At 45.0% G+C, this 26994-nt stretch overlaps 1 protein-coding gene and 1 long non-coding RNA gene across 8 annotated transcripts in view; one reads left to right on the top strand and one right to left on the bottom strand.

Annotated features, from left to right (window-relative positions):
- Nucleotides 1-26994, top strand: part of LOC116957170 (roundabout homolog 2-like) — a 280412-nt gene that overhangs the window by 31301 nt on the left and 222117 nt on the right. The gene's annotated exons all lie outside the window — the stretch shown is intronic.
- On the bottom strand, nucleotides 15212-26067 carry LOC116957217 (uncharacterized). 2 transcript variants are annotated; one of them, XR_012929739.1, is made up of 6 exons: nucleotides 25825-26067; nucleotides 25582-25610; nucleotides 23697-23853; nucleotides 23109-23260; nucleotides 20481-20622; nucleotides 15212-19079 (listed from the first exon to the last, which is right to left on the bottom strand). It is a non-coding gene; the product is annotated as an uncharacterized LOC116957217 (long non-coding RNA). The 2 variants fall into 2 exon arrangements; XR_004405121.2 differs by having other exon boundaries at nucleotides 15212-20622.

Here is a 26994-nt window from a genome sequence, read left to right as displayed (position 1 = left end):
TCCTCCATCGCTTCATACTGTGTGCCCCGATGCCCGTAGGCAGGGTACGCATACGCCGGCGACCGGTAACATACATCCAAGTGCTATTTTGTTATTTTTTTACAACTGTCTTAACGTTGCAATCTCTCTTCTGATGTTGCCTTCACGTGGCTTTCAGGGAACCGCTATTTAGGTTTGATGTGATCCCAGTGTTTCGCCAGAACGCAAGGTTTTCCCATCCGCGTGTAAACATGCTGGCTCGCAAGGAAAAATATGCTTCAGGGTTCCTCTTGCAAGGCACATTTAAAAGTTGTTTCATTTTGTGAGTGATGCAGCACTTCCAGCGTTAACTCAACAGGGGGCAGCATTACATTAATGGCAAGGGTCAGATGCACATACTTCTGGCTGCGAATGGAACCCGGGATAGTTTAACATGGCTCTATCGTCATTTTCATCATTATTGTCAGGAACGATCTCTCCACTGCTGGATGAAAGTATTCAAAAGTATTCGCCATTACTCACAATCATGTGATGCAACAATCCGTCTCGCTCCTGTACTTGAGCTGATCTTATTGCTGCATCTCCCCGGTGGTCATCCTCTTCGGCCTTTACCATTTAATATTTAAAAGGAAAATGCCAATATGTGAACGAGAAGCAATGTTAATTGCAGCGTGGGCAATTATGAGTATTTATTTTTGCTTAATTATACACGTTTTTTTATTCTTTTCATATTTAATTCTTATAATAATATTTTGTTACGTCTGCTATTTTGATTGTTCCAAAATATGTTGGCATTATATTCATTTTAAGTATTCCTCGAAATAGATCGACGGCAACATGTGCGGCCTACGCTTCCGCATGTTGATTGTTTTCGTTTTGCTCGTGATTTGTGAAACGTTCGATTGTTGCGATGTTTGTTCTTTTGTTTTATCCCGAGATCTCTCGCGCAGAAGACAATTGTTCTCTCGGTGGACACTCGCCCACTAAAATAGATTACGTTAACTGACTTATCACTCAAACAAGTCAACATATTCTCAAGCTTTAACTAAACGCAAATAATTTAGAATTTGTATTTGAGCTCATTTCGTTGCTTTAATAATAAGAATAACAAAACACATTGTTTGGTGACCAATTGGTTTTAGTCCATTAACGCACGACGGCTGACGCAGCTGGAAAAGGCATCAGAGCATAAGTAGCTAGGACGCCCATCGAAGGGCGGACTGGGTTCAACTAGCGAAAGAAATAGGCTTGTCGAGAACAGGATGAGAGTACTCTTGGTCAACTTTTATTGAATGTGAAAGACCAAAGGCGGAAGATCCCTGGGTTTGATCTTCCACGAAACTCATGGTCCACCCTAAGAATAAGAAGAATACTTAACGGAAAAGTATCGTACCCGTGGGCCACGGAGTGACATCGAAAGGGTGGCACATACCTAAGTGGATATCCGCAAAGATGGAGCAAAAGAATATGCAGGTGGTAGATGGATCGTTGCTTCGGAACGCTGTGATAGTGGGCATGACTTGGAGGGTGGGGGTGGAAAGTATATAGTATAGTGAGACGGTTAATATACTTAAATCTATATTTCAGTTACGTTTAAGCCCTAATATCTCCAATCCACTTTGTGGAAAACGTCTGCCAATGTCCGCTCTTACAACTCTCTATATGGAGTATTTTCATATTACTTTTTACGAAGACTTTGGCTTGTGAGAACTTGGCCCACTGCATTATATCCCACTGAATCGAACGCCTTCTCATCGCCTACAATGGTGATCCACACTCGCGTTTCCAATGTTATCATTTTCTGGAATATTATCTAGAGCATGCATGTGATCCCATGGTAGAAAACCGTCCTTCTAAACCCAGTTTCCTCTACTGGGTTGGTCGTACCCTAAATTGCCCTTTATTTATATCCGCGTGATAGGAGGCAAATTTGGTTTGTACATTTTCAAATACGTTTCATCAATCCTTTTGAAACAAGAGAATGATTAAGGCATCATTCAACAATTGAGGTATTTCATTTCTGCGCAAACGTTTTAGTAAATAGGTCAGCTAATTTGTTGCTACAGATGGTCCTGCATCTTTAATGATTTCCAGTTGTGCCATCTAGTCCAGGAGCTTTCCTTGTTTTCATACTGGGAAAGGCAGTGGTTACGTCAAGTCTGACATCTGGAAATTCCTTCTTTTTCCTCTCTGAAAATGTATTTTAAATATCATTATATATATGTTGGTGATATTTAAATCACGAATAGGAGCTCTTATTAAGCAAAACACATCCTTAAGGATACTTTTAAAATATATATCAATAAATGTTCAATATCGATAGTGAACATTATTCGTGTTAATGTTTGCTATCACGTACATTTTCTGTAAATTGTACACGTTCTTTATTTATTTTAAAGATGGCAAAACCTTACACGAGTAAATGGCTTTTAATTGCATTAGGGGTAATAATGTATTTTTCCATGGCTGGTAACAAGATTCCACTACTTAAGGGGGGGGGGGGGGTCCTGGCTTCATGTTTTTACGGCCCATTGAGTGTCATAAAGAATGTAAAGCACATGTGCGCTGTGGTCATTGAGCAGCGAGCGGCTCCGCGCGGGATCGCGAAGGAAACGTGGCTTGCGGAGGCGCGAGTCACTCTGTGGCGGGGGGGGGGGGGAGACGGAGGCAGTCTTCGTCTTCCGAGAAAGGGCAGGTCCATTACGTCTGCGGGGATCGGCCCTTTAATCTTAGACAAACTCTCGGTCGAAACTAAAGCTTTGGCAAAAGCGCAAGGGGATGGGTTGTTTATTTTTAATGTGAGCAGCAGATTGTGGTCGTGGATAAGTTGAGTTTGACCTGAAAATATCAGAGGCGGAGGTTGGTGGGGGTTGGTGGGGGTTGGTGGGGGTTAGTGGGGGTGGTAGGGGTGGTGGGGGTGGTGGGGGTGGTGGGTAGCTTTAGGAAACGTTGGGATATTTTGTGTGCCCAGCACGGAAATGAGGCAGCGCTGTTCTCGTGTCTCTCGCACACAAGCGGAGCAGGCGCAATGAATGTTTTATGCGCCCGTGAGCACTGGGGAACCTGTGTAAATGTTAGAATCCAAATGTGGTTTAATTTATTAAATGGCTTCGCCTTTTCTCGACAACGTTGGTCCAAATCAGAGGCGCAAGCGTTTCAGGTGTACGTGGAATTCAATACTGGAATCAGTGGGTTGACTTCATTTCTCCCGTTAAATCTTGTTTTTCCGAATGCATAAATCTCTCAAGTGAAGGAGGTTACATTTGGGTTGACATAAATCCCATGTAATTCTGACCCTTTCTGCGCTCATACTCGTATAGTCAACAGCTGAGCACTCTGCCCATTCATACTAGTCCAATTTTGTTTGGCGCGGGGGGGGGGGGGTTACCACCAACGGGACTATTGTTTAAACGTTCATTATTTCAACCTTCCTTTGCTCGAATAAAACAAAATACAATTTTTACTGTTTTCTGGCCAATCCACATCACGTGCTTAATTCCGATATTGTTCGTGATGCTGCTTAACCATGAGGCGGCATCAAACTGGGCAGGTGTTCTTAGAAATAACACGCTGTGGTTTGGTGTCCCTGCCATCTGGCAGTGGAAGGTTAAAAGCGGGCCAACTGCTAATCGCAGATCCTTAACGTTGGCCGATGATGAACGTTTAAACAAATCCTCCAAGTTTCCTTCATAACTGCAATTTTGGATTCGTCTGGTAAGGAAAGCTTGGCTAGAGTTAAGTGTAGTTACTGTTAGTTGCAGAATGTTTTGCTGTGTTTCATTGAAACGATCTGCGTAGTTATTGTTCAGACAATTTTTGCGTTATCCTTTGAATGCAAACCATGCTTTAATCTCTGAAATGCTAACGCATTTTCAATTCAAATGCATTTAAGTGTTTACATGTGCAAATTCTTAAACACTTGCCATTTAATAAACTATTTTTTTGTTATTATACCACATCTGGCTAATTTTCTTCACAAAAGCGTCTCCTCTTGTGGTGATGTGTACCTTTAGCAAGTGATCACGTAGAGTGTGCGTGATGACAGAACATCTCATTGGAAGCAACGTACATGACATTGGAAATGTTAACCGCGGGCCCTGTGGAAAATGGACCGTCAATGATGAAGTTTCAAGAATTATTTCATTTTTTTATCACGGTTGCTAAGAACAAACCCCAAAGGCCCAAAACGCCAAGTGACCAGCAACACATAAAGAGAACTGTTTAAAGTGAAATAGATGCATTAATAAATGCATCGTGGACAATAAATAATCAATAATAGATAATTGTAGAACAGCATGGAAGCTGTTTCTACCAGCTGCAGAGCAAAGGTCTAATACTGCTGATGCAGATAGCACTGCAACAATATGTATATTTTTTACTATTTTTATTTTACCAGGTCCGCCCCACTGAGTTATATAGATCTTTTTCAGAAGCGACCTGCCCCACAAATTATAGCTCAACGAATTGGCTTACCATGTGGAAACGTATAGCAGCCAGATACTCAAAACGCATGTTTATAAATGTGAAGGGAAAACCCGGAGGACCCGGAGGAAAATCCACACGACCACGGGGAAGAACATGCAAACTCCATATATGCAGGCGTCAGGGTTGGGATCCAACCCACGACCTCCGATATACCAGAATAGGTAGTTAAAATATCGCCACCGTGGCCCTACCTGTGAAATAAAAAGAGTTTAGTTTATAGTTTACGATGTGACAATCCTCCCTACATCTCCCCGGTAGACGTCGTCTTCTGCTCAAATAATTATGCATGTGTGCAGCAGTGTGGACGGGGCCTATTTTACTAAGCATAGGATAACGTATGTATTGAAATCATTAAATAATTGAATCCGAAATCTCCAGTGAAGGGTCCCAGCTGTGGGGCACGACTTTCTTTTTTTTCCCTGGCCTCTTTGCCCCAGGGCTTGGAAAGCCAGGGGATTGCATTCAGTGCTGAGCAGCACTTCATATTTTAATGGTTCACTTTCTCTTCCGGCCAGGTGGCACAGTGGCGAAGCCAGCGGCTCGTAATCTCGCGTTTGGTCGTTCACATGTTGGCTGTGGGTTGACTCGGCCCATCATACAGATGGGGGTCAATAAAATAAGTACGACTTTGTGGGGAAGTCAAACGGTTGTTGTCCGACGGCAAAACCTGCGCCCCCCCCCCCCATCATAGGAATTTTGAATTTCCACAACTGGCTTTGGGCTATAAACAGGGGATGAACACCGCCACAATGCACATTTGCGCCTAAAATCACTTTGACTCTTCGTTCGGTTGCGTTGGGCGCGACAACAAATGTCGTTTGTTTTGTTTCTGCTGACACGGCAAGCCACCGGAATCGCTGTGGCCAATCTTGAATCGTTGGCCGGCCGGGTCTGCGGGGGAACATCGCTGTGCATTCCAATCCGTGTGTCCGTCTTTTACATTTGCTCCGCACCCATCTCTCACCGTGCAGGCTGCCCCCACCTCCCCCCCGCCCCCCACCATTTACTCCACGTGTAGGGCGTGTGAACACGCGATCGTTACGAAGGCGCCTCGAACGGCGGATTCGTGCCGTTCCCCGGGCGGCAGCTCGAAGGTTAATACCTTCCAGATGAAGAAAGCGCGCGTTACTTCTTTGGGGTCGAATTACTACCCAACAGAGCCGAAATGTGGAGCCCGAGTTGCTTTAGTTTTTTTGGGGGGTGGGGGGGGGGAAGAATGTGGATGTCTATAAATATGAATGCGTTTACAGTATACGCAAAGATCACCTTTGTGGGGATGGGGAAAGTGTTGCTCGCATGGCTGGATGTCGTCAGTAGAACTCCTGGCCGCCTTTGTCTCCCCCTTAACGCTGACATTTACACACAGGTCTTCACGGCTGAGTTAACTAAGGGGCCGCGACTTTTATGTGAGCAGAGCTCAGGAATCCAACTCACCAGCTTTAGGGCAATTTGTGAAACACTGCACTCCTGCTCCCCTTACAAAGACAAAGATCCCCCATATAGCATTTAAGATACTGCTGGGGCAAGTGCTGTTTGCGAGCACCTATGAGGTCCCCCCACGTCTGGCCTTTTTGTCACCCCAGTGGTGATGCTTATGCATCACACTGGCTACTTATTTAAGGCTAGGTCGACCTACGGGAGAGCCCAGGACCGGTTCAAATATTCGCCACTGATATTGGCCTTGAGCGGAAATCGAACTCTGCTTGCAAAGTTCATTCTGCGGTGCGCTGACCACGACCCTACCGCTGCCCACGCTCCCCCTAACACAGAGATCCCCCGTATAGTCTTAGCAGACTGTAGGGGCAAGTGCTGTTAGCGAGGACCTTTGAAGGCCGAACGGTACACGAGGGGGTGGGTGGCCAGCACCACGCCCGACCGCCTTTCTCGATATTTAGTGGCGATATGTACACACCGCACCAGGTACTCATTTGAGGCTGAGTCGACCTAGGGGAGGCCCAGGACCGGTTCAGATAATCGTCACCGGTATTGGCCGTGAGCGGGAATCGAACTCGGGTCGCCGGGTTCACAGGGCAGCGCGCTCGCCGCTACACCACCACTCCACACACACACACGTGCAGAGTTGTTGCATGTGAGCGCAATTCGGGAGGAGATGTAATCTCATCTCAAATGAATGCCCTTGTAACGTGTAGCTTCTGCGAGCTGTCGGCTCTCGCCAAATGTCACAGAGCGCTTACATTAAAAAAAAAAGTTTCGTCCTCCGCTTGCGGAGGTCAGCACGCGCGCCCAAGACAACGGATTGTTCTTCCGGTAGCTGAGATTGGAGCGCCGATGTGCAAAATGCAGGGCAAGGAAATCGAGCGCTTGCCTAAAGTGACGGTTTGTTGGTTCAGAGCTGGGTCTAGTAGGGGGGGGTAGGAGCGGGGGGGGGTGGTTTGAAAGGGGAGTGCCTCGGCCGAAACTCGCAGCAATGACTGCCCGCCTCGGTCGCGTGCATGCGCGGGTTCTCTTCCCGTGTAACTCGTGGAGTAATGAAGCTCCCCCCTACTCGAGCCCCCTCCCCCCCCCCCCCCAGCACCCCCCCCCCGCCCCCCATCCCGAACAAAGCCGCCTTAAAAATGTGTCAATGCAGCACAACTGTACGAATTGTATTGCTGGAAGAAAAAAAATCATTCTGATTTTCCCATTTAAAGGCAACGGAGGAAGGGCAAATCATGCGATTTGTGATGTGAAATTTCAGGGTGAACTTCAGTGGGCGGAGGGGTTGGCAAAGTTGATTATACCATCGTGAGAATGTTGCTGGTGGCAATGCACATTATTTGTGATGACGATTCTAAGGTTTTCGATCCATCTGAAATAAACAAGAGAAAACGTTGTACAACTGCACTATAACGGCATACTAAATAAATACATAACGGATGGCTAATACAGCATGTCATCTTCATGTTAAGCATGGTTTCTATGAAATTTAATTGCGAATTTTTAGCAAATCGCGCCATTTGCCAAATGAGGGCCCAAAAGTGTAAAAAGTTACATTTCTTCCATGTTCGTCAGGTTTAATTACACAACGTTCGTATTATGTATATATTTATCTCATGGGCATATACCGTATGCAGTGATACTTGTGAGCAATAACTCGTGGGATTGGGACCAGGTTATACCATGACAACCACTATATATGTGCAGTGTTGTGTGTTGATTTACAGTACTGTGCTGTATGCTACACCAAATCGCATTTTACGGTCAAAACTGGTCAGTCAGTGGTTTGTTTTGTATTCGTAGTTATTTTTTAAATTAATTCACGTGCCTACGTAGCATTGAAGGAAACGTGTTGTCTTTACTCTGGCTGCATCTGGTGCCGACGCCAACCCAGAGCAGACCGAGGCACGGATTTGCTTGGATAATCTGCTGAATGAATACCTGTAACCCACACCGATGTTGTTTTGATAGAAACAACCTCACGGGAATTAAATTGAGCCATGCGGCGGAAATTATTTTGTTTTCCAGAGTGCCGGGCCCCGGGAAGATTGACGTACGAACATTTTCCGACCTTGATTCCACGACTAGCTGCCGACTCGCGTATTTTTCTACTCTGAAAACACCTCTAATGTCAAACATGAAACATGTTGATGTTATCCTGCCATGTTAGAAAATGGGAGAAAACATTTAGTTGAGGACAACTATTGAATTTCCAGCGAGCCATTGTGGCCGTCCAGTATTTTTACGAACCTACTACCGTATATATATACATTTCAGTATACACAGTAAAGTACTCTTTTTTTTACAATTTTCAATTGTGGATATCGTGCTTGATATCAGAATTGGTAACCAACATCCCTTTTGCTAAAATGGTTACTTGTTTGCAAGGTGGTTTGTGCTGATGGAGTATTGATGTGGTAAATTCATACATGGACTCGCACGAACACTCATTACACGTAAAGTGCGTGCCACAAATCAACCACGATACCTTGCTGATCTTGTCAATGAGCATAAATCATCGGGTGAACTCAGGTCATCGTCGCAGTGGCTTTTGGCTGGCCATCGAACAAAGACGGTCACTGTATCGCGCGCTGTCAGATGAGCTTCTGTGGCCGTCTGGAATGCTCTTCTTTCCGATATTAGGAAGCCACTGGAGCTATGCACTTGTAAATCTAGATAGAAAACTCATTTATTTAGGACTGCTTTTTTGTGTTTAGCTTGCTGTCCTTCCCCCGCACCTCCGATTAGCATCGTTGGCTACGACCGGTGCGAAAGAAGTGCAACATACTTACATACAGTGAGGGAAAAAAACGTATTTGATCCCCTCCTGATTTTGTACGTTTGCCCACTAACAAAGAAATGATCAGTCTATAATTTTAATGGTAGGTTTATTTGAACAGGGAGAAACAGAATAACAACAACAAAATCCAGAAAAACGCATGTCAAAAATGTTATAAGTTGATTTGCATTTTAATGAGGGAAATAAGTATTTGACCCCCTCTCAATCAGAAAGATTTCTGGCTCCCAGGTGTCTTTTATACAGGTAACGAGCTGAGATTAGGAGCACACTCTTAAAGGGAGAGCTCCTAATCTCAGCTTGTTACCTGTATAAAAGACACCTGTCCACAGAAGCAATCAATCAATCAGATTCCAAACTCTCCACCATGGCCAAGACCAAAGAGCTCTCCAAGGATGTCAGGGACAAGATTGTAGACCTACATGAGGCTGGAATGGGCTACAAAACCACTGCCAAGCAGCTTGGTGAGAAGGTGACAACAGTTGGTGCGATTATTCGCAAATGGAAGAAACACAAAAGAACGTCAATGTCCCTCGGCCTGGGGCTCCATGCAAGATCTCACCTCGTGGAGTTGCAATGATCATGAGAATGGTGAGGAATCAGCCCAGAACTACACGGAAGGATCTTGTCAATGATCTCAAGGCAGCTGGGACCATAGTCACCAAGAAAACAATTGGTAAAACACTACGCAGTGAAGGACTGAACTCCTGCAGCGCCCGCAAGGTCCCCCTGCTCAAGAAAGCACATATACATGCCCGTCTGAAGTTTACCAATGAACATCTGAATGATTCAGAGGACAACTGGGTGAAAATGTTGTGATCAGATGAGACCAACATGGAGCTCTTTGGCATCAACTCAACTCGCCGTGTTTGGAGGAGGAGGAATGCTGCCTATGACCCCAAGAACACCATCCCCACCGTCAAACATGGAGGTGGAAACATTATGCTTTGGGGGTGTTTTTCTGCTAAGGGGACAGGACAACTTCACCGCATCAAAGGGACGATGGACGGGGCCATGTATCGTCAAATTTTGGGTGACAACCTCCTTCCCTCAGCCAGGGCATTGAAAATGGGTCGTGGATGGGTATTCCAGCATGACAATGACCCAAAACACACGGCCAAGGCAACAAAGGAGTGGCTCAAGAAGAAGCACATTAAGGTCCAGGAGTGGCCTAGCCACTCTCCAGATTTTAATACCATAGAAAATCTGTGGAGGGAGCTGAAGGTTCGAGTTGCCAAACGTCAGCCTCGAAACCTTAATGACTTGGAGAAGAGCTGCAAAGAGGAGTGGGACAAAATCCCTCCTGAGATGTGTGCAAACCTGGTGGCCAACTACAAGAAACGTCTGACCTCTGTGATTGCCAACAAGGGTTTTGCCACCAAGTATTAAGTCATGTTATGCAGAGGGGTCAAATACTTATTTCTCTCATTAAAATGCAAATCAATTTATAACATTTTTGACATGCGTTTTTTGGATTTTTGTTGTTGTTATTCTCTCTTACCATTAAAATGATAGACTGATCATTTCTTTGTCAGTGGGCAAACGTACAAAATCAGCAGGGGATCAAATACTTTTACCCCTCACTGTACATACGAACGAGGAATTGAAAAGTTGCTACATTTGATGTGCTCCACCATTAAGCTTCGACGATAATGGTTTCTGCTCAAATTCGAGCACATTATCTGCTGAGCATCAACGTGAGACGTAAACGAGAAACGCAATCAATACTGACACACGCTGCCATGCGGCAGGAAATGAAGCATGATTCTTTTCGGAAAATGTATTTCTCTGCTCTCCTAACAACTGCCTAATTGAGCTCAGCAGGAGGGACAAATGTAGTGGGGGAGGGGAGGCGGGGTGGTGGTGGTTATGGGGTGGGGATAACAGAGAGCAAAAAGATTAAATTGTCTCAATGCTTTTCACGCAATTTTGTTCGTTGACAAGAAGACGATGTGGCTCGTTCGTGAAGTTACGCAGCGGGGGGTTAAATTATGAGAATTAAGTTTTCATTGTGGTGTAAAAAAATGTGATTTGACAAGAAAGATTTAGAAACAATGCATAATTTAAAACGGAATGAGTGTGGAGGGTCGTGAAATCGCTGTGAAGCGGCAATTGTGTGCAAGCGGCGATAGCTGGCCGCTAGGGGTGACCTTGGATAACGGCTTAAGTACACGAACGTGCTGCTGCATATCCTCAAATATGTTCTACCGGGTGCGGGATTAAAGGAGCTAAAAGTTGAAAGTCACGGCCATTCGAAACATTTCTCGTGGTAACAGAGTGTGTTTGCGTTACTCTCTATGGGAAAGGAAAAAAAGGCCAACACGCTTGAAGTGATACATTCCAGTTGTTTTGATAACATGAAACAATGCAATCGCTTGCAACCGTGAGTTCTATAAGTAGTCGTTCAATGTCTTGACGAGGCTAAGAGATGGCAGTCCAACAATGGATTCTTTAATATATCTGTGCAGATCCCGTTCGTGGCATGGACAGACATCTCAGTGAACGAGCCCTCCTCACAGTCTTGAGATCCAGCAAGGGCTTCCAGGGTAAATAGAGGGCATCGTTATTGTGTGAGAAAGTCATTGAAAGAGCACTTTTTTTTATCGTGATGGCCTCAACACCACTGGTTGGCTACGTACGGTGCGAACGAAGTTCAAGAAACTGTACACGCACACACTGCCGCTATTATAAATTATTAAATGGGCAAGGCTAAATGCGGACGTGAATAGTTAACCTCTGGCAGCTGAATTTAAGATGTAATGCTTATTAAAAGGGAAGAATGGTAAATATGCTGTCCCGCAATTGCTTCCTCTCACCCTTATTTGTAGTGGGGCCTCCGCTAGAGGGCGCTCTGGAGAGCCCCTCTAGAGAGCATTTGGCCTCCTCTTCCATGCTGGCTAGACGACTTGGAATAGGGAAGAGATGGGGGTATCCGCAATTTACCCCACCACACGAAGTTTGCCAATCAACTAACCATCGTGTACCCATTTAAACTTGTTTTTCAGAACCGACCTGGCCCCAAATGCTAGCTCAACGAAGTGGCTTACCATGTGGAAAACGTATAATAGTCAAACACTCTAAGCGCACGTTTCAGAATGTGGAGAGAAAAATCGAAGGACCCGGAGAAAAATCCACACGACCTCGGGGAGAGAGACACGCAAACTCCAAATATACAGCAGGCGTCAGGGTTGGGATCGAACCCACAACCTCCTGTATACCAGGCGAGGTAGTTAACATCTCGCCACCGCTGCTGGGTAGACAGAGGCAGAGGAATTAAATAAATGTCGAATTGTTCGACGTTCCCCGACAAGAGATCCAACCGGCAATCTCTGGATTGCAAGTTGAGTGTGCTAACCATGACACCACAGCAGCATACCATTACTTATCACAATGTGCCAAATGTAATTGTTGGCCTTTTGGCAATGTGCGTCACCGCCATCATTCAAAATATGTAGATCACTTATTAAATGTATAATGCATAAACCCCTGCCATACATTTCGACTTAAAGCTTTCGTGACTGCAGGTATTCATATTCTTGGTTCTTTCGGTAAAGTCACGTAGAAGGGGAAAAAAAACAATACAATTCTCGCGACGTTTCGATTGCTCCACAAGCAATCATGATCAGGTGGTCATCATCAGGTGATGATGATTGATTGTGTTGCAATCGAAACGTCGTGAGAATTTTATTGTTTTATTTTTATTATTTTATTATTTCCCTTCTACGTGACTTTACCGAAAGAACCAAGAATATGAATCCCTGCCATACAATTGAAATATTTTCACGCAGGATCAAAATTTGGTTGCAGAGCGTCGGTGCCGCCAGTGGTCGTTAGTGCGTCGCGCTGTAAACCTGACGACCTGAGTTTTAGTCCAGGCCACAGCTAACATCAGTGGCAGGTGATCTCTGACACAGCTCTGCCGCCCCCCCCCCCCCCCACTTCACCAACCCGCACTCACCAGCATGGCGAAGTATGGTCAAACAATCCACACTACCGCCACTGTTAGGCTTTACGTTATACAGTGTATTCATAATGGGTTGAAATGTATAATGATTTAGTTTGATCATAAATCAATGTTCACATTGTATGTAATTGTTATAACAGACTATTTTACATGCATATTTGCAAGTTAATCGCAACTTAATTATACTGTTTCAAATATCCCGATGTTTCTGCAAATCTACAATGAGCCGCGTCTTATTAAATAAAGGACTTCGAATGCATTCGCGGGGAAATGGCTCGTGTCTGAGCACATTGAGACCACGAAATTCCCAGGTCAGTCCAGTATTGAAATCAAGAATGCCGGGCCCTAATTTTCAATTCGGATATAACATTAATGCGCTGTGGCTAGTGCGGAGTAGTCGTCGTATGAAGACATAGCGCACCAGTGTTTTGGTGTTAATAATTATAATTATTTTTGGCACTGCAAAGGGGCCAGTTGTACAATTTTATATAATTCATGATAAATATTCCCCACACCGCAGGGCACATATTCCCTTTGATTTAAAATTACAAAGGGTTTGTGATTTTTTTTTCAACTCCTGCTAGAATTATCTCGCGCTAGTTCTGCGCAGTTCATAGATGGTGACGCGCCCTAATTAAATTTATCCTCGCAAGTTGCACCAGCAACTAAAAAAAATTCCACGTTTTGCATTGCTGCAGTCGCGTGAATTTTATTCGCGTTGTTGTTGGTGGGTGAATTTTCACTTTCAAGCCGTGTTGCTTCAGCCCAAGTGGCAGCGGCCCTCTTGTCAACGCCGTGCAGCTCCCGTGTACTCTAACGGAGTAAAAAATAAAACGACACAGAATTCATGGTCCGCCTCACCCCACCCTCTCCCTCTGGTGGGTGGCAGCATATTACGATGATTTGTTCACGTGTGTGCGCGCATGCACATTCATGCGCGCGTCCCCGTGATACGTCTTCCCAGCGGCCGCCAGTAATAAAAACACCGGCGTGCCTTTGCTATGAATGCGTTTATGGGTTGCATCATGACCCGCATACTGAGTGGACATATTCCGTTGATTTATAATGGGTTTGTGACCAGATTTGTGAGCCGTTCAATGCTTCGGGACATATGTACAGTGCATCCATACGTGTGTCGGGTTGCATCTGTGTGTCTACACACGCAGTGGCATGGTAGTTGCACAGCCGTTGGCCTATGTACTCAAGACTTACAGCCCTTTGTAAATCGGCTGCTGGATTCGGGACTTCCCTACGCCGCGCGGGTCGTCGGGAGTTATTTGACTTTGCCTCAACGCGCCGGTCATTTCGGGGGTGGTGAAGGTGGCCAGCGACATGCGGGAGCATAGAAATACGTTACCACAATCCATGTTGCTCCACTGCCCTCTGATGCCCACAACCGTGACCGCACGTGCGCGTTTCTGTTATCACATTTTCCCGCCGGTCCGATTGTACAACACACGAGTGCCAATTGCTGTCTGAAGCTGGTTTGCCCCCCCCCCCAACCCCACCCCCTATATGTTCCATACTCTTTGGTTCTATTCGGTAAAGTCACGTGGGTAAAAAATAAAACATCAAAAAATCACGACGTTTCGGCCACAACACAAGCGGCCTTCATCAGTTGAAGGGATCAGGCTGTCTCGAGGACACCGCTGGAGTGGAACACAGCCACGCTCAGACCGCGACCTTTAAGCTGTGTGCGAGGAAACAAGGTGCCTTGACAAAGGAATTAGCATAAAAAATTAGCATTTGATTGCCCGACTTAGCATAGAAGTGGTGTACATGCAAGTGCACATGTCGGTGGCGCGGGGGGGGGGGGGGAGTTTCCCTATTGATGGTGTGAAAAGGGAATTTAAGAGCTGCGAAAGTTTGGGGTACCACTACTTGAAAAATATACTGTACCATTGAAAATTAGTTTAATGTTTGGTTCGATTTAGAACATCTTTCCAATGGTTGCTTAATTTGAAACCATCTTCTCGGTTGAAATTGTGTCTGTGCTTGTAGATCTGAATTGCCTCGTGAACAAATCTCTGATAAAAACCCGTGGGTTTGCAAAGAACCTTGGTATCGGAGAAAATTATATCGTGATCACCCACAGCGTTGTAACATATACGCTTCAAATTGATTACCTGGTGCGTTGCGTGTACAGAGACACTGCGGAGACGAAGCTAGATGGGCACTGTGCCAGTTATGCCACCCCGCTGTGGCTACTTCCCAGGCGCTGGCGAAGTTTAACAAGCTTTATAACGCCATAACCTAGAATTGAACCCAGTTATGACAGACTGCACCTTCACTACGCTTGCCTGTGTGCCGCCCTGGCTGCTCACTCGCGCGCATTCATGCACGGACGTGTGTGTGTGTGTGCGTGTGCGTGCGCGCGCGAATTTTTTTGTGATTTAACTCCAGCGGGATATTCCGACAGAGCCGGTGCACGTGACACCATCGGTGTTGATGCACACATTGCCTGCCATTTTGGAATGTAGACAATGTGCAGAAGTGAAAATTGTTTTTTTTCTTCTTCGAAGCATTTTTTTTCCGCCCCCCCTCCCCCCTCCCCCCCCTCCACGGACGATGTGACGACGGCATACCGGGCTGCCAAATTAGACTTCAACTTGCAACGGGGAGAGCGTACACTACGCGGCATCTATCGTTCGACCTCGTGACCCAGACGGTGCCAAATGATGAGCGAAACATCGTAACCGTTGATCCGCCGCCGCTGCTGCTGCACGCGTTTTTCGTTGCGTATTCGTACCTGTAATTGTCCCGACCTGGTCACACGCTAAGTCTCAAGTGTGCATGGCTGCATTTATTTTTGGGGGAGGTGGGGGGGGGACGAAATAAATAAGTAAATACCATCAAACCGGAGGGCTGAACTGCAGTCTGCGGTGTAACATTTAAAAAATAAATAGGCAGGCACGGTTGTGGCTGATACACCATATGGGGCTGCGGAAAGATTGGTGCACGGGTCTGTTTTCATCTTATCTGGTCTAGATTTACAGTCCTCCGCTAGCTTATTTTTAATACTGCTGTTATATGTGCGGTTATTGACGTACATTATTTGATCGCGGGGAAAACAAAAACACAATGGCCGGCTACCTCGCCTCGGCGGCGGAACATGGAGGTCGCGCAGCACGGGCTCCGTTGAAGCTCGCGGTTGGGGAGACGATCGCGAAATCTCCCACCAACTCGGCACCCGCACGGCGTGTCCCCCACGCCACACACCACCCCCCTCCCCCCAGCAAAGCGACCGGGAGCCGTGAAGAAGGGTGCGCGAATCCTGCTCGTGGGAGAGCCCAAGGTGGGCAAGACCTCACTCATCATGTCCCTTGTGAGTGAAGAGTTTCCAGAGGAGGTGTCGGCCCGCGCTGAAGAGATCACGATTCCAGCTGACGTTACGCCAGAAAAAGTGCCCACACACATTGTTGACTATTCCGCTGCAGAACAGACAGACGATGCTTTGCAAGGTGAAATTTTAAGGGCACATGTAATCTGTATTGTGTATGCGGTGGACAATGAACGTTCCATTGAAAAGATCACAAGTAAATGGGTTCCTCTCATCAATGAAGCTATTGAGAAATATGAGCGGATTCCCATCATTCTGGTTGGTAACAAGTCTGACGTGGTGGACCACGGCACCATGGAGGCCATCCTGCCTATCATGAACCAGTACACGGAGATTGAGACCTGCGTGCAGTGCTCAGCCAAGACCCTGAAGAACATCTCGGAGGTCATCTTTTATGCCCAGAAAGCCGCACTGCATCCCACCACCCCACTCTACTGCACCGATGACAAGCAGCTGAAGCCAGCTTGCATCAAGGCCCTGATAGGAATTTTCAGAATCTCGGACCAGGACAACGACGGAGTCCTGAATGACACCGAACTCAACGTTTTCCAGGTGCTCGACGATGCAATGTGCGATAGAGTAATAGGAAGCTGATGTGTGCAAGTTTGGTGGCCTGTCGTGCAATTCACGCACTGAGAGGCAAGTGGCAGCATAGGCTTGAGGGTCAAATTATCATTGTCAGTTTTCACGTTAAGTAAATTAACTTGACCCATGATCAACATTGAATCATTCACAGTAATATACGAATGTCATGATCTATCCTTGCCTGTCCAACAATTCAACGAGTTTTTTTAGATGTGTAGTCTTGCTGGTTTATCCCAGGATGTTTCTGTTGCGCGTCGTCCCTTTAAGATGTTTCTCTGTTCATATTTTGTTTGTTGCGGTTGCACCCGACTCAAGAGCCGCGTGGCTTACAGGGCTATACCTAATGAATGAAACTTGAAACTAAACGCGTCTGCTGGTGATAACATTCGCGGCATGGAACGAATCGCTGTGATCGTCAAGGGTCAATGGCGAGGCTGTGTTGATTAATTTAGTTCAATGCTGCGTTTTACCTTTCCGACACTAGAACCATTATTATATGTGCAGTGCTCACCACTGCTTTAACCTTGCCACGCATGTTGCTCGCTGACTTGCGGTTGACTTGTCTGTGTAACATTGATGCATGGTTGCCGCTGCTACTGCAGCCATCATCGCGAAAACACGTGCTCTTCTTAACGACCAACGTGCAAGTGTAACGGGGCACAGGTTTACAGAACGAGCTCACATTGTGTGTTGCAACAGTTTCTTTTTTTAACAATGCTCATTTAACAACGACAAAATGTGTTTACTGCGCAGCACATATATGCGTCACTCAAATAATATGGACACAATTCATTATATAACATATGAAGTTAATGGATCATTTGTGAGAAGTAACGTCCGGGAAGGATATCCAGAGTTCAGTTCATGCGCAGAGCGTGAGTGGATTGTTGCATTGCAGGATGTTGGGAGGTGGCGGTGGCTTGGGAAGGTCATCAGCCAGCAGTGGATGGACCATGGCTGATAACGATGATAGGTAGAGAATATACAGAATGTTCCCGTCCATAAATCATGATCTCACAGTGGCTGATAGTACACTATAAGGTACGGTAAATACGTATGTACACTATCCACATTCTAAATATTTCCCGGTCTCTTTCAGGCAGAAATATTCCAAAATAGTAACGTTCATTTAACAATAAAAAATATATATTATTTGTTTTTATCTCAAAACACACCTTGAATCTGCGCCCCATGCACTCCACCCCACTGCTTCAATTCTGCTCATATCCCCAGCTCCCCTATTTTGGCCCACGGCGATAAGGCAGAGATGCTTGTCATCTCTTTGAAAAGTTTGGATGCTTTCAGCACTGCGATAAAAAATGGTCACACTGCCGGCTCAGGGATGAGGATACTCTTGGTCTAATGATCCATCAACATCAGCATTGTCATCGGTCTTTTTTGCCATGCCTCTCAGGATTCATGAGGTCCTCTTAATCTGCCTCTGCCACATGACACGGTGTTCGGATGGGGGTTTGTTTTTATCCATATCCCATCACCTTCCTTCCTATTTTCCTTTCACGCTTATTCTGTTCTTCCCTATTTTTCCCCTCCTCTTTCTCGTATTCTTCTTTACTCTCCTATTCTGGTGTTGTCAGATCACAGCTCGGGGAACACAACTTCTCTACATGTGCACCTCTGTCATGTATGAGCATGTACTCAAGCCCTGTTTGTATTGTTGTTAAAAAGCATAAATAAAATGTAAAAAAAATGATTATTGTTCAAGTGTACAGCACCTTTATTGCTTCGGCAATATCAGAATTCAGCAGTCCTAAAATTAATATCTACCCATATATTTGGGGGCTAAATTGTATGAATATATACATTTAAAATATATATGTATATGAGGTAACTCAGGATTTTGAGCACACATTCGACACAGGTGAGATCCTACATTCGAATTTGGGTAGGATGGCCACTGGGTTGTCAAATTAAGTGAGGTGACGATCTATCACTTAGTTTTGACAACCGTTCTGCTCAAAGAATTAAACACTTTTGGTCGAACTGTCATGTGACAAACAGAGATCTGTCACGGGGCATCTTGCATGGATAATAAAGGCCACTCGAAGGGATCTCACTGATAGTTTTATAACATTGATAGTTTTATAACATTTATAACATTTATAACATTTTATAACATTGACTTTCCATGGTTAAGCTGCTCTGCAAGAGTTCCAAATGATTACATCATCACATGAGATGATGCTGATGGTATAATTGTAATAAAGTTGTGAAATATAAAAATTTGAAAAAAAAAATCAATATCTAACGATCCACCTGCCGTTCTTGATAAATGTGCAAAATTTCACTTCAAAATACAAAGATCTCCCGTACAGGCTTACCAGACTGTTGGGGCAAGTGCTGTTAGCGAGCCCCTATGAAGGCTGGCACGGCACACGAGGGGGTGGGTGGCCAGCACTATGCCCGACCGCCTTTGTCTCCCCAGTGGATATGTTTACACACCCCACCAGGTTCTCTTTTGAGGTTCAGTCGACCTAGGGGAGACCCAGGACCAGTTCAGATAATCGTCACTGATGTTGGCCGTGAGCGGGAATCAAACTCGGGTTTTCAGGGTTCGTCACGCAGCACGCTGACCACTGCACCACCGCCCCCATACACATGAACACAAAGACATGAACAAAGACACACATATGAACCCACACACACATGAACACACACCGAGCACTTACGCCCATTGCTTCAGGAAATCCCATGGACTTTGCTGGAATCACTTAAAAGGAGACGCGATGAAGAACCAGTTAAGCTCAGGTGGCTATTAAAAATGCACCACACCTGTTCATGTTTTGCGAGGATGTTTTGTTGCTGGTGAAAGTAAAAAACGTTGCATTAGATTTCATGAAACATTTTCGAGAGATTAATGAAAATGCTGCAAAACATTGGTACACTTTCAACGCATGTTTGATTCTCACACGAAAATGGAAACATTCAACACCCGCCAATATTTAACTTCGATGTTGTTCTGCACATTATCCTTTGCCCATGGACACAGACAAACAGACAGTTTACCGTTTCGGGCTGATAGACAATTGGAGAAATGTGTTACCCTCAACCAATGATTGTCAGTGTAGCACACAAGCGGGTGATGCATTACTATGCCAACACCGCAATGCGTACACTGCAACGCCAGATTTCAATTTTAGGCCGAGGCAACCTAGAGTAGGCACAGGCCAAAATCATAAACCAATTTCCGTCGGTTTCGTGCTTGCGTTGTCAAGGCCCAAACTCGGGTCCCTGGGGGTCATAGTTTTGGTGTGCTGACCATTACAACGCCACTCAGCACACACGGTATTCCAATTACCATCACCATACTTTTAATGATATTTTAAAAAAAAACACTTCTGCATGATTTGTCGTGGTGGTTGGTGTGCAAGGGGCCCGCTCATGATTTGCGAGAGAGCCTCTGGTCTTCTCATTCGTCGCCGGAAATACAGGTCACACCAAGCCAAAGGCCAAAGGCCTGTGTGACCGGGGCCATGATGAAGTCATGTCCGATCATGGCGTTGACATTTCAATAAAAAAAAGCTTCGGGTTTAGATGCATCATGGAGATCTAAATCCTTTGGAGTGGCGACAAAGACTCTGAATTAATCCCCTCTCGTTTCTGCATGCGATCTGTCACAACGTTCAGGTGGGCTGCGCTGTCGAAACGTGTTACTGCAGAAGGGAATTTATTGTTTCTGAGGACTTGCAGGGAGCAGTAACCTGATTGTACGTGTGTAATTAAAAGTAATTTCGATTTAATAGTGTGTAATAATATTGTGATTACATGGTCATAAAATCGAAGCTTAATTAGTGTCTGAAGACTGCGTGCGGGACTAATAACCTGCTATTGGCGTGCGTTCGTGCTCAGCAAATACTTTCTGTCTCGGTGAATACCTCGCCGAGCACGAAGGTGGACTTCATTTTATCCATCGCTTGTTGACACAAAAATGTAAAAGTTCCGCGGCAATCCCTCTTTTTCTGCTCGTGCCTTGAAATGTCACACGGGCTCCTTCACGAGGGGGCCACACCTTGAAGTCTGTGAATTAGAGTAGAAGGACAGCAAGTTGGAGTGGGGAGGGGGGGTGACATTTGATCTAGTGTCAGTGGGGTACATTCATATTTAATAAATGCCCACGTTGGCCAGCAGGCACTTGGCCTCAGGTGGAGGTCAAAAGTGTCAGCGTGTCGGTGGGCCACATCTGTGCGCAATGCACCGCCATCGCTTGAATGGAATTAGCGTGGCATCCTTGTAAATACAGTGAGGGAAAAAAGTATTTGATCCCCTGCTGATTTTGTACGTTTGCCCACTGACAAAGAAATGATAAGGTCTATAATTTTAATGGTAGGTTTATTTGAACAGTGAGAGACAGAATAACAACAACAAAATCCAGAAAAACGCATGTCAAAAATGTTATAAATTGATTTGCATTTTAATGAGGGAAATAAGTACTTGACCCCCTCTCAATCAGAAAGATTTCTGGCTCCCAGGTGTCTTTTATACAGGTAACGAGCTGAGATTAGGAGCACACTCTTAAAGGGAGTGCTCCTAATCTCAGCTTGTTATCTGTATAAAAGACACGTGTCCACAGAAGCAATCAATCAGATTCCAGACTCTCCACTATGGCCAAGACCAAAGAGCTCTCCAAGGATGTCAGGGACAAGATTGTAGACCTACACAAGGCTGGAATGGGCTACAAGACCATTGCCAAGCAGCTTGGTGAGAAGGTGACAACAGTTGGTGCGATTATTCGTAAATGGAAGAAACACAAAAGAACTGTCAATCTCCCTTGGCCTGGGGCTCCATGCAAGATCTCACCTCGTGGAGTTGCAATGATCATGAGAACGGTGAGGAATCAGCCCAGAACTACACGGGAGAATCTTGTCAATGATCTCAAGGCAGCTGGGACCATAGTCACCAAGAAAACAATTGGTAACACACTACGCCTTGAAGGACTGAAATCCTGCAGCACCCGCAAGGTCCCCCTGCTCAAGAAAGCACATATACATGCCCGTCTGAAGTTTGCCAATGAACATCTGAATGATTCAGATGAGACCAAAATGGAGCTCTTTGGCATCAACTCAACTGGAGGAGGACTGCTGCCTATGGCCCCAAGAACACCATCCCCACCGTCAAACATGGAGGTGGAAACATTATACTTTGGGGGTGTTTTTTCTGCTAAGGGGACAGGACAACTTCACCGCATCAAAGGGACGATGGACGGGGCCATGTGCCATCAAATCTTGGGTGAGAACCTCCTTCCCTCAGTCAGGGCATTGAAAATGGGTCGTGGATGGGTATTCCAGCATGACAATGACCAAACACATATGGCCAAGGCAACAAAGGAGTGGCTCAAGAAGAAGCACATTAAGGTCCAGGAGTGGCCTAGTCAGTCTCCAGACCTTAATCCCATAGAAAATCTGTGGAGGGGGCTGAAGGTTCGAGTTGCCAAACGTCAGCCTCGAAACCTTAATGACTTGGAGAAGATCTGCAAAGAGGAGTGGGACAAAATCCCTCCTGAGATCTGTGCAAACCTGGTGGCCAACTACAAGAAACGTCTGACCTCTGTGATTGCCAACAAGGGTTTTGCCACCAAGTACTAAGTCATGTTTTGCAGAGGGGTCAAATACTTATTTCCCTCATTAAAATGCAAATCAATTTATAACATTTTTGACATCGTTTTTCTGGATTTTCTTGTTGTTATTCTGTCTCTCACTGTTCAAATAAACCTACCATTAAAATTATAGACCTGATCATTTCTTTGTCAGTGGGCAAACGTACAAAATTAGCAGGGGATCAAATACTTTTTTCCTTCACTGTACAGGGGGGCCCAAAGTCAGAACGTAATAGTGTTATTATATTTATCTGAACAAAATCACCTCGGATTATTTAGTTTATTTTATAGAATGTTCAAACTGACTTCCATTAACATTAATGGACGTGCGAATTTCTCTTTGAAATAACTTTGGGACTTCTTTGTTTAAGATTACACGTGTAATATTTCAATATTCGTCAATTATGTTTCATCTCAAGTCATTCTGGGTTGTTGGTCGAATTTTGTAAATGACAAATTTGAGGTGACCCCCAAAGGAATAATACATATATATCAATAATGACAAAAGATACAATAGTAACTTAAAGAATAAGCAATTGAGTAAATGTAATGCCAGTGTTAAAATAAATAAAATATTCCTGTGTCCTGACTTTTGGACCAACGTGACTTTTGGGCCAACTCAACATGTACCTGCCTTCACAGGGGCGTGTTTTGTTGACAGCTCCGCGTTATCATCCGCAGTGATATTTATTAAGCGCCTATCATGCAAAGGGTAGAAGCAAACACACGCGTTGTGCTACACACGGCAACGGACACGTCGCTGCACGAACATGCTCGATCCGGCCCAATCCCGGAAGCGAAGCAGATTTGAGCCTGGTTATTGCTCCGATAGGTGACCACCAGGGCTTCCCAGGTGTCGTAAGCATTTGGCTGTGAGATGTGGCCAGGAGAGTGCAGTGTTGAGTCTTACCCCCAACCTCTGTGTGGTGGCTTTTCTCCGAGTTCTCTGGTTTCCTCCCACATGAAGCCAAACTCTCATGAATAGAACTGGCCAAACTTCGCTCATGCAAGACTCTCCTGAAGAGTCTAATTGGCATTATAAATGAACGAATGCACTGTGACCTTCACACACACACACAAACAAGGCGTCATTTAAATAATATAATCAATGCATCTTGGATACTAAATAACATTTGCCAATTGTATAAAAACAATATTTCATTCAAACATATGTATATAAATTAATACAGTTTCCGGTTAGAGAGTTTTCTTACTTTGGTTCATATGCTCCAAGAAAGCTTCGCATATATCAGGCTATTGGCAGTAAATTCACAACCAAGTTATCTGTCATTCTTAACCAAATCTCACTGAGGCCCTCCAACAAATGTCTTGGGTTTCATGAATGTACGTGTTTTCCTATAGGGGGAAATAATCTTCAATTAAAGCATGATATATATTATTGTGTAAATGTTGGTGATGATTTCGCATGGGATAATGAAACTGCATTGTGGGCTGTAGAGCAGTGGTGGAGTGGTAGGTGCACTGCGAACATAGATACCTAAGTTAAAATCCCAGCGGGGGAGCCTGTCCTGGCCCCCCGCCCTCCGACCCCTTCACCAACCTGCATTGACCAAAGTGGTGAAGTATAGTCAGATAACCCCCACGACCGACACGCCGTGGTGAGGTTTTCATCCAGCAAGTGTATTGACAAAAGGCTGAAAATAACATGAATGACATTTTTTTTTCAGAAACATTCACTTCTCACGTTTGTTGGTCACACTTCTCACGTTTGTTGGTCACACTACTGAAGCTTGCATGCTGCCGGGCGTTATCGTTTATATCGCAGTGGGTCGAGTGGCACCATGCATCATGTTTACCCTACCGTTAGGCTCCCAGAGGTTTTCAGCTCAATATCATCCCCAGCCGGGCCGCTGATGGACTTAATCTCAGTTCCTTTTTTTTCCTTTCTGGGGATCATTCACCTCCTGCAACACACCTGGGAGTACTCAATGTGGGTGGGTGGCAGCGCCTATTGGGAAGAGAGGGCCTTATTCTACACCCAGACAGCTTGTGGCAGCTCTGTAGCGCCACACTTTACCCCCTCGCGTCAGTGTGAAATTGGCAAACGCTTGACGCCGAAAGGCTTCAAAAATTCTGCCCCGTCGCACCTGCGACTTCGTGAAATATTGATTGATTTTTTTTTTTGGCGAGCCTGAATTTTTCAGTGGAAGCTAAATGAAGCAAACTAATATAATTACCTTTTTCCCAAACAATGTTTGGCAAAGTATTGTACGTTGTTATGTAATGTATGGGGTAGAGTGGTTGGAGCAGTGGTTAACGTATTAACACCATGAGTCAAACAACCCGAGTTCAATTTCCGGCGATGGTTACTATCCGTCGTGAGTGATATTTGAATCGCTCGGTCCCACATTGACCATTGTGGTGCAGTATGGTGAAACAACACAACATGGTATAGGAGACCTTCATCCAGGTGTGGACTGACAAAAGGACTTTAAGACACATATTTATATTCTAAATTATGCTGGTAGAGGACTTGTCAATAGGTGCTGTTGAAGGTCCTGGAAATGCTATCATCTAACCTTCCCTCTATTGCATATTACAATTTATAATCTTGGTATTGTTACAACTTCCTAATGTAAGAATGAATTGTTTTCCAGTGCTTCCAAGGATTTTGTAGTCAAAAGCGTATAGACTATTTTATATTTAGCAAAATTGTTCATTTAAAGGGGATGTCATATTCCTCTATAAGTGAAAATACCAATTCTGGGTATGATTTACTTGGTGACTAAAACTTGCCAACAATGCCAATAGAAAATACGGTGCCAAAATTTACCATCAATATTCAGTTTGTCTACATTTAGCTGCCACTTTGTAAACATGTATGTAAACATATATGTTTTAATATAGAAACTAGAGACGGGTGTTCCTTATTATCAATAACTATTGAATTCCCATCAGGAGCATATCAAGGGAATTTAAACTATGGGATAATAAAAAAACAAGGCCATGCAAATGTTCTGATGAAGGCCTACAGTAAAATCACATTTTTTTGTTTTGCCATTCTGGCATTTCACTTACACCAACTTTACCGTCATTTCTTTTCTTGAACAGAATTTTTTTTATTTTTAAATAGGCTCGTGGTATTTAAATGGACAGGTTCTCATATCCGAGACGGTTGCCATTTAATTAGTGCTCAGCATGTTTGAAGTGAGATGCTAATAAATAAAGCATAATCGTTAAAACTGCCGCACTAATTACCAGAGAATAACTTATGACCTTCTTTGAAGATGAAGGCCTTTCCCTATAAAGCCATGGCACATACCCGCAAAGATATGCCTAATTTAGCCAACAGCCAGCCAAACAGGGCTGCTCATTATACAAAAAATAGTGTGCCACGTGAGTGGATGTTGCATGCAAAGTACCTTTCTCGCTGCCCGAATCGCACAAGTACCTGCAACACAACGGCGGCATCAACACCCGATGTAGAAACAAAACGAGCACGTCAAATAATTGTGCCCGACAAAACAATCAACACACGGCACATTCGTCGCTGATTTAAGCACCATTATAACAATTACAACATTAAAAAATATATCAAATATCTGTGCGTTTGAGAAAAAGGACGTTGCGTAATATGTATGTCGCACCCAATGCATAGTTCTTACCCAAACCTTAAGTTTTCTGGTTCAGAAGCAAAGCTGGCTTCTCACTCTTTCATCAGCTTCTGCTTTGGCATCGAATTTTCATCGCTACCACTACTACCACCACCACGACCCTATATATATGATGTTGCCATCCCACCGTCCAATTGGCCAAAGAAGGTCCATTGTCAACATCTGCTGTTTTATCAACATTAAAGTGTCACATGGCAGCCCCCTCCACCATCGCCGTCACCTCGTCACCCTCCGTCCCCCACCCCGCCCACCCTCTTTGCTCTCATTTCTCAAAATAAATACTGTGGCCTGTCTTTGCCTCGGTAAATGATCATTTGGCTCATCTGAATGGCTTGGGCCAGCTGATCACAGTCCCACGTGAGCCCTGCAGAAGGGAAGCAGCGTCTCTTGCCTTTCCCCCCGTGAGCCTTTGCTCCAGGGAATAACATGCTTCAGCGATCAGGCCTGACGGGACCCTGAAATTAAGCAGTTTATAATGCCCCCCCCCCAACTCCCGACCACAGCTGCGACGTCTCTGCAGCCAGGCAGCTTGGTTAACTCAAACTTTTGGCTTCGACTCTCTGTTTTGTAATGAAAGAACACGTGTGTGTGTGCGTGAGAGCACACATGTGAAGCAGTGCACAGTGGTGAGTGCACTCAACTCTGACTCCAGCGACCTAAGTTCAATTCCCCGCCACGAATAATATCATTGGAAAGTAGCATCTGAACTGATTCTGGGCTTCTCCTAAGTTGACTCAGCCTTAAATGAGCACCTGGGAAGCAAAGGCAGCCAGGAATGCTACTGGCCACCCACCCCCTCGTGTGCCCTTCCGGCCTTCTTAGGTGCTCGCCAACAGCACTTGCCCCAAAAGTCTAAGGCTTTACGGTGGATCTTTGTCTTTGTCAGACGTGAAAGCATGCTTTGAGAAGGATGGGTGCAGAAATTATTTTCACATGGGTGCATTTGTTCACGTACACAAACTGCATATAATGTTTCCACTCAGTTTAACACGTAGGCTTTCGCGACCAATATTATTCATAATAAAGGTTTTTGGGTTAGATCGCGTTTATTTATAAATGTGTCGTAACCCTCCACCACCCGACACGGCCAATCAGCAAAAAAAAGTGTCACGTTGACAAAACGTGACACTTTTTTTTTGCTTATTGGCCGTGTCGGGTGGT

This window comes from Petromyzon marinus, chromosome 3 (genome assembly GCF_048934315.1).
Source record: "Petromyzon marinus isolate PM22_M1 ecotype Great Lakes invasive population chromosome 3, UKy_Petmar_22M1.pri1.0, whole genome shotgun sequence".
In the NCBI taxonomy this organism is placed as follows: domain Eukaryota; kingdom Metazoa; phylum Chordata; class Hyperoartia; order Petromyzontiformes; family Petromyzontidae; genus Petromyzon; species Petromyzon marinus.
The sequence above is the reverse complement of the archived record's forward strand: the minus strand, read 5'-3'. Positions and strand labels throughout refer to the sequence as shown.